The sequence below is a fragment of the Cajanus cajan genome, chromosome 2 (genome assembly GCF_000230855.2).
Source record: "Cajanus cajan strain Asha chromosome 2, NIPB_CcT2T_4, whole genome shotgun sequence".
NCBI classification, from domain to species: Eukaryota; Viridiplantae; Streptophyta; class Magnoliopsida; order Fabales; family Fabaceae; genus Cajanus; species Cajanus cajan.
Genome location: NC_138518.1, coordinates 3,212,031 through 3,220,249, shown reverse-complemented (window position 1 = coordinate 3,220,249; position 8,219 = coordinate 3,212,031). Strand labels below are relative to the sequence as shown.

The 8,219-nt window shown below is 36.0% G+C and overlaps 1 long non-coding RNA gene across 1 annotated transcript; it reads left to right on the top strand.

Annotated features, from left to right (window-relative positions):
• The first annotated feature begins 200 nt into the window (after window positions 1–200).
• On the top strand, window positions 201–5,169 carry LOC114916624 (uncharacterized). Its single transcript, XR_003805183.2, has 6 exons — window positions 201–308; window positions 2,933–2,986; window positions 3,973–4,065; window positions 4,145–4,248; window positions 4,323–4,537; window positions 4,891–5,169. It is a non-coding gene; the product is annotated as an uncharacterized LOC114916624 (long non-coding RNA).
• The last annotated feature ends 3,050 nt before the right edge of the window (window positions 5,170–8,219 follow it).

Below are 8,219 nucleotides of genomic sequence, written 5' to 3'. Positions count from 1 at the left end.
AAGGATATATAAACCCACCCCTGACTTTACAATTTCCATGATTCTAATCTCATGAAACCGTTCCAAAAGTCATCACCAACCACAAAATCCACCATAACACAATCAAAGCCCAAACCAATAAAATTACCTTCAAGATATCTGAAAGCCACCGGCACGGATGGAAAGGTTCAAGACGCTACGCGCTACATGCTTGATGTTGCTCTCAAAAATGCTACGCGCTATAGGCACATTACTTTTGAAAGGATAAGAAGGTCACCTCTCACAAGGAAACCAAGAAGCGCCTCAAGGAGAGGTTCAAGACGTCTGAAGTTAAGGCCTTCACCAAACTCAAATTCCTTATCAAAACTCTTAATGTGCTTTTATATTTTTTGTTGGATTTAATTACAATTTTAATTTGTGCTTGTGAAAAAGAAAAATAAAACTAAAACATTGTCTCTGTATTAGAGGGAAAAGAAATAATCGGAGAGAAATAAAAAAAATAAAATTTTAATTAATTAAAATAATGTTACCAAGGATTTTTGAAAAACACTTGGCACTTTCCCGGGATTTGAAATCAAACCCTTATAATTTAACTAGGGTTATTAAAACTCTCATAAATGTTTACATTTTCAAGGGTTATAACAATCCTAGTTAAAAACATAAATTCTTGTAGTGAGGTGAGTATTCTTTGCATAACCTCTCCAAGCCTAAGATGAGTATTCTTTGCACATCTTCTCCAGGTCTAAGGTGAGTATTCTTTACACAGCCTCTCCAAGCCTAAGGTGAGTATTCTTTGCACAGCCTCTCCAGGCCTAGGGTGAGCATTCTTTGCATAGCCTCTCCAGGCCTAAAGTGAGTATTCTTTGCATAGTCTTTCTAGGCCTAAGGTGATTTCCATAATCTGATAGCCTCTTCTTTTAGGTGGGGATGTATGATGAAGACGTGGGTAGTCTATGAATAGTTTCCATGTGCTAACGGGCAAAAGATCATCCTCTTAGTAGGGTGATCATAATTGTGTTGTCCTATTTTCTCTACTAGGGAATCAGGAGGAGATGTAGACGATGCTTCTAGCTTTGATTGTTTTGCCTTTCTATAGGCGATCATCCACTAGGATTGTGCAGTTTTGTAACCTGAGTATTCCTTTACTAAAGCCTCTCTAGGTTTGGTTCCCTCCGTCGGGGGTAAGCTACTCATTAGCCACATTTACTTGTGTGGGTCTTGGTTACCAGGTATTCAGTCTAACTTGACTAGGGATTTTCGCTTATGGTAATCCTTGCCCCTTGTTTGCATGTTCTTGTTATTGAGACCTCTGAGGATTTCTAAAGTTTATTTTTCTTAAGCTTCAATTTTTTCTACATAAAGAAGCTTAACATTTTTCTTATTTGTACTTTTCTTTTGCCTTTTTCTTTTATCTATCCTATTTTCAGCTTTTTCTTGCACTTAAAGTGAAAAGAAACAAAGGCAAGATGTGAGAAATTGCAATTTCATTAATTTGAAAAAGTTTTGATTATAATGCAAAATACAAATACAAGTAGATAAATCCTAATCCTCATTAGGGGGTCGGGAAAGCGACGTTGGAGCCAACCCATCATGTGCTCATTTTGCTGACGTATCTTTGTTTCCTAATGATCAAACTGATAATCCATGTTAGTGAATTGGCAATCTGCATGCTCATGCCATTGGTTGATGCCTCAACTCATCTAGTCAAGGCAAGCATTGGTGGCTACCTGCCACTGCTCCCACTGCTTGTGGATGCTCTTTACTCCCTCTTCGACTATGGTACGGTGTTGGGGCTGCTCTGATTGTTGCCCTGGATCATCCCCGAATAGGTCATCAAAATAATCTAGAGTAAACCCTTGTACGTACGAGGGTGTAACTATCTATCGTACTCTAGATGATCCCCATGATCCTCAAAGTGGCGATGTCGATAGGGCACGAAGGTGGTCCAAGGTCATCGTCGTCCCTACGTACTGATCCTAAAGTTCTTTGCCAGTCGGGTGAGCAGAGACCTTACCACAATGTATCTTGTGCGAATGATGTTGCCTTCTCGAATTCCAAATTCACGCACGTTCTGTAGAAAGAACGAACCAATGTTGCACCTTAAACCTTGAGTCATGTAGTAGAGGGGGAAAAAATCCATATGGATGACTAACCCACTACTCTCCCAGCGTCTATGGATAGAGCCAATCATAAGCTTATGGACGACTCTCATAGTTGGATCTTTAAGCCTTGAAGCCTTTGCTGTCCTCGACATGGTGGCCTCCCCAATCAGCTCCTACCACAGGGCGTTAATAGATGTCCCGGGTGGCTTGGCCTAAATAGCCTCCTGACTACAAAAAAAAACTAGGATTTAACAGGGGTTATTTAGCTGGGGTTCTAGAAATGTATGAAATTATCAAGGATTAACCTTAGTTAAGTTTCAACTGTTTATAATGAAATTATAAGTAAATCGATGGGTTTATTATAAACCTCTATAAAATTTAGATATTTTTTTATATTTAATTTAATATATTCATTAAAAGAATTTGATTCCCACCTTTTATTTTTAATTATTTTTCATTTCCCCTCATTTTTTTTATCAATACACACTCATTTTTTTTCCCTAACTCGGCCTTAACCCTTGTTTAATTTTTCCCTCTCTGTGCGTGCTTTACAACTTCTCTATTCGAGTTGCACAACCCAGCCTTCAGGCCGTACAATGCTCCATTGTTCAGAGACCATTTTTCAAAGCACGTCCCTTTTTTTCAAGGCCACACAATCCCCTGCTACTCAAAGCATGTCCCTTTTTTTTAGAGACCATTTCCTCCTCGGAGTTCTGATTTCCTCCTTTCCGTCGAAGGGAAGGTCGCATCGCCTAATCTATCTAGGTTTTCAGAGACCATTCCTTCATCATATTGATTATTGAGCCTTTTTTTTATCTATAACTGAAATGTGTTTTTGAATTTTGAATCAGGGAGTGAAGGTTATATTTAGAACGAAAAAGGTAGGAGCAACAGTAAGCCAAGAGGTATTCAAGACTATTTTTCCTTTTCAATACAATAGGAATTTTTTTTCTTTCAATGGGGGATGTTTGTTACGATGAACTTGTTGAGCATTGGAATTTAATGGAAAGTGAATGTTGCTTCGATGGTGTTGACTTGATTTTGTCCATTATTCAATCCTTCATGTATGTGTATCTACGTTTCAACTTTTTCAGATTTAGGGTTTAGGGTTTAAGATAATGAAATGGTTACATTTTATATATGATATAAACCTTATTTTCCAAGGAAAGTCCTTTTTCTCTCTGTAATCTAAAATGCTAAATTGCTTACCTCATAAGAAAGTGTGGCCTCAAGTAGTTAATTGATTTTTCTTGTTTATCTGTGTAATTGCATTTATCTAGTTTCCTTCTTTGTTAAATCACATTGATTTTTGCAATTTATATTATTTCTATCTATGTATTAAGTTGCGAATTCACAAGGAGTCATTAATAAAAATCATGGGAAGGTGTTTTTGATTTGTTCTTTTCTACCTGTCCTATATAACTACTTCAAGTATTAGAATTACAATTGTCGTTGCACCAAAATTTTCATCTGAAATCACAGGAAAGACTGTAACGTGGAGGAGGTACTTGATGCATTCTTTATTATTTTATATGTTCTGTAAATCAAATTTTATTTATTGAGTTAATTATGACTGTTATTGGAAAGTGCATCTGGCTTAGAAAATTAGAGTTCATTTGATTGGTTAAGATTTGTGCTACCTTTCATTGAGTTATACCAAGGTAATGGTTTTGTCCGTTCCTGTTTGTAGTTTTAATATTTTTTGCCCCACAGAAGCACAATCATTTTTCTTCTCTCTATGTACAGTCATTAACACAATTTACAACTAGGATAAAATATTTTTTAACAAATGAAATTATGTGATTCCTTATCAGAATTTGCATGCGTATTTTTTGCTCAGCCTTAATATTTTATGCACATGGATTTGTTAATTTTCTTTTATTGTGAATAGGAAATTTCCTAAAAAAATAAGGATAATAGAAAGAGGCAAACATTTCCTCACACCGGTGGATCCAAGAGCATTGTAAGAAAGAGACACGAGATGGTAACTTAAAACTTTCAATAATAAAATTATACTTTTTCTTCTAGTGTATATAATAATGTAAGTTTGTTACATTTTATAGGAACAAGAGTGTGGTCGTAAAGTTAGTAGGGGAGAAGTATGGATAACAACACATAAACATGCTAATGGAGAATTTGTATAAATGGTGAAGCAAGGGAAATTAGTGTAAGTGTAGTTTTGGTAAATATTATATTGCTCAAACAAGTATATGTCAATTTATATGGTTACTTATATTGTAGGAAAAAAATTAAAGTATATGAATCAAATGCACCATCATTTTCACAAGACATATCAACTCAAGATTCCCTAACACATGCTTTAGGAAGTCAAGAACATTGTGGATGTGTTCGAAAGATGGGATTGGGGACCTTGCCCATCTCGCTTGTTTCGATACACTAGGCATTCTCATAATGGGATGGCTTCATCTTCTTCTTATAGACAATTACAAAATGAGGTTAATAAGTGTTTCTTTTTCTCTCATTACTATTAAATTTTTTTGGGACTGAATTAATTCCTTGTGAATGGGACAAAATTAGTGGTAATGTATTTTTATTTTTTATTATATTGGTTTGACTAAGTTAATTTTTTTAAAACAGGTCACTGCCTTTAAATCACAATTGGATGAACAAAATAAAAAATTTGAGGCAATGTTTAACTTTTTTGTGCAAAATTATCAAGGTCAAATGCCCCCAAATTTGGCAATGTTTCATCCTTCACCAGTAATTTTTAAAAGTGAAATAACTTTTTTTTTAAATATTTTTCATTATATAATTTTCTAAGTTTTAATGATTTACATTTATATTTCAGGTTTCTGATCAAGGAAGTGTACCAACTAATGAAACAAATTCTCAACATGGAGATGAACATATTTGATCGTTGATGATGAGTATACTATCTAAGTTGTAGATGATTTTCTTTTATTTTTGGAAATTTGATACAACATATTGTACTAGTTTGTTTTGAGGAACATATCGTAGGTTTTTATATTTACTACTTTGTAGGATTAATCACACAATACAAGTTTCATACATTGTGCTTGTTATGTATGTACTTTGTGTTTTGCAATCAAACTAATATAAGTTTGTGTTAGTTCTATATTTTGTATTTTGCATCTTTATTACTTGATTCATTTTATATAATTATATAACAAAAAATTTATTATATAAAAAATATCTAGCATAATATTAAATGTGCAGGTATAAGAAAATATTCTTTTAAAAAATACGTATTATCGAAAAGTAAATAATCTAGGAGAAATTTAGATTGTATTAATAGGGGTTGTATAACTCCCAACACATTCCTGGGGTTAGAAACCCTTGTTAATTATTGGGGTTTAGAAACCATGACTACATGGTTGGGGTTAGAAACCTTTGTTAATTACTGGGGGTTAAAAACTGCCAGAAAATTTGCAATTTTCAGGGGTTGGTAAAAACCCTCGCTAACACGTTCCTTACAGATGATTTTACCGGGGATTTGTACAACCCCTGGAAATGCATTTAGCAGGGGTTATAACCCTAGTTAAATTCAAAATTAACCCTTGTTAAATACTATTTTTTTCGTATATACTCTCTATTATCGAAGTGCTCCAATGGTACAAAACCAAAAAACCAATTAAAGTCCTCCAAATCCATAGACTTATAGACCATGTTCATCCAGAAGGATACCATAGGGATATCTATGCCCTGTTGGGACTTCATGGTGTACTGAGTCGAAGACACTAAGAACTCCATGGTAGCCTTGCAAAATGTTGGCTCAAAGATGTGTAGTATGAACTCCCAACTGATACCAGCCAGGAGATCCCTGACCCTATCCCAAAGTCCTACTTCCTTTAGCATGCTTTGTTGGAGCATCCTCGTCAAACTAATTATGAAGGACTCCAAATACTGGTGTCATCAACAGACTTCCTTGCTCATGACTATTGGAATAGTGGGGGAGAGAGACCCAAGGATGCTTGCTCGTTTTCTTGTGGGAGGACTCTTCTTGACTCATCGTGATCGCTAGATGTTGAGAATTATGCAAAGAAAGTAATGAAGAAAGTAGATGGTGTGGAAAACTGGGGTGGATTGGAAGTGAAGGGGAGAACCCCTTATATAGGCCCTAAAAAGGACGAGGAACGGTCGTTCCGACCAACGTCCTTGGGAATGGTCGTTTTGCCTCCAAGAAGGGCCAATCTAGGCCTCTAGCGTTTTTTTATTTTTTTAAATTCTGACCCTTTTGTGTACCCTTGTGCCATATGCATGTAATGGATTAATGTTCTTATGCTAAACTTAAAATGCAGATTAGTTTCATGATTCTTATCCTTAATCATGCCAGATCCATTCCTATCGGATATTCCTCCTTGAACCTAAGGTTTGTTTAGCTTGTCTATTCCTTGCCTATACCGAATATGATCGGTCAGTTTCTTAGATCAAGTGTTCTTAGACATTATTCTAGGACACCCCAACCCCCCTCTATGTATTCACTGTACATACTCCGTGTATTTCTCAATATTATCGTCATACCATGTAGGTCAAGAGAAGAAAAAGAAAAGGGATATATATCTTGTCTTTTCAAGAGGTTTGTTCATAAGGGTTTTCAAAAAAAAAAATTAGAAGCATGGTTGGCAAATGTGGGTTGGTTTTTAGGCTAATGAACGAGCACATTCGAAATGGGGAAACAATTTTCCATGTTAGCTTATTATTTTTTTGAAATTCAAGCGATGACTTGGGATTGCTTTTTGGTTAAGTGATCTTCCTAAATCGCCTTTCGATTTTTAGCTCAGGATGCTGCTTTCTATGTCCTAACTTTTGCCTGGGTCACCCCCTTTATGGGATTCCTAGCAGACTTTTACATTGAAACCTAACTTTTGCCTAGGTTTCCCTCCTTTGTGGGTTGCTTAGTGGGTCCTACCCTAATTTTTCGCAACCCCCTTAGTCAGTTTTTTGCCGGGCTTTCATTATTTTGTAGCATTTATGAAATGATAACCATTTTTTCATTAAAAGGAAAATGTCCCTTGCATTTACTTCATTATCTTGATTTGGATTTGTATCCACAAGCCAAGCTGAGTTTATTTGATTGATTTTTATGTATTACTATTTTTCTTTGATTTTAATGCATTTTAAGCTATTATTTTCGATGATGCCCTACTTCAAATATATTTTCTCATTCAGGGTTTATTAATAAGGCATAGATTAAAATATTAGAGGAAGAAAAAAATGAAATAGAAAGATGTATAACATTAAAATATAATCTTTGATTTACACGCTCCCATTTAGTATAGCTCGAGGGTCCGGACACGCATCAAGTTCGTGATTCGTAAATAAAGAAGAAAAGAGAATATACCCCTTAGAGAGGTTTGGTCCACCTGACCACCAGAGTTGGTCTTTCATGTGTCTGAATGTCAATGCTTCAAAAAATTTTGTGCAAAGGGAGATCTCTCGACTTCTTCTCCCTTGAAAATGTGGCTAGCCCATACCCCAAGCCTTGTCGCCCTGGGTTTCTTGAAAATTTGGAAGCTCAATTATCCCTTTAGCGTCCTTACCAAGCCCTTGTCCTAGCTAGTAACCCTTCTTGAGTAGCATTTGTGCTAATAAGCTTCCATTGCTTGAGAATTTTTCAATGTGGGCGATCTCTAATGCTTGAAAAATGGTTTCCAAGGCTTCCTCCACCGCATCCACATATGGGATGGTCAGTGGTTTCCTGATAAGCAGGTCTTTTTCTGCTTGCACTACTATCAACTTATCATCTACCACGAACTTGACTTTTTGGTGGAGTGTTAAGGGTACAACTCTAGCTTGGTGGATCTAAGGTCTTCCTAGGAGGCAATTGTAAGCACGAGCGATGTCCATCACTTGGAACTCAACATTGAAGGTATTGGGTCCAATCTAGATTAGTATGGTGACTTCTCCCATTACATCTTTTCTAGATCCGTCAAAAGCTCAGACGATTATATGACTTTGTCGTATTGGGACTTCCTTGACTGACAATTTGTCAAGTGTGTTCTTGGGGAGCACATTCAAGGAAGATCCATTGTCCACCAAGACTTTGGTAGTGAGAAACTCTTTGCACTTTATAGAAATACGTAAAGGTTTGTTGTGGTTAGCTCCACCACTCAGAATCTCGTCATCCGTGAAGATTAGGTGATCGTTCGTTGTGAT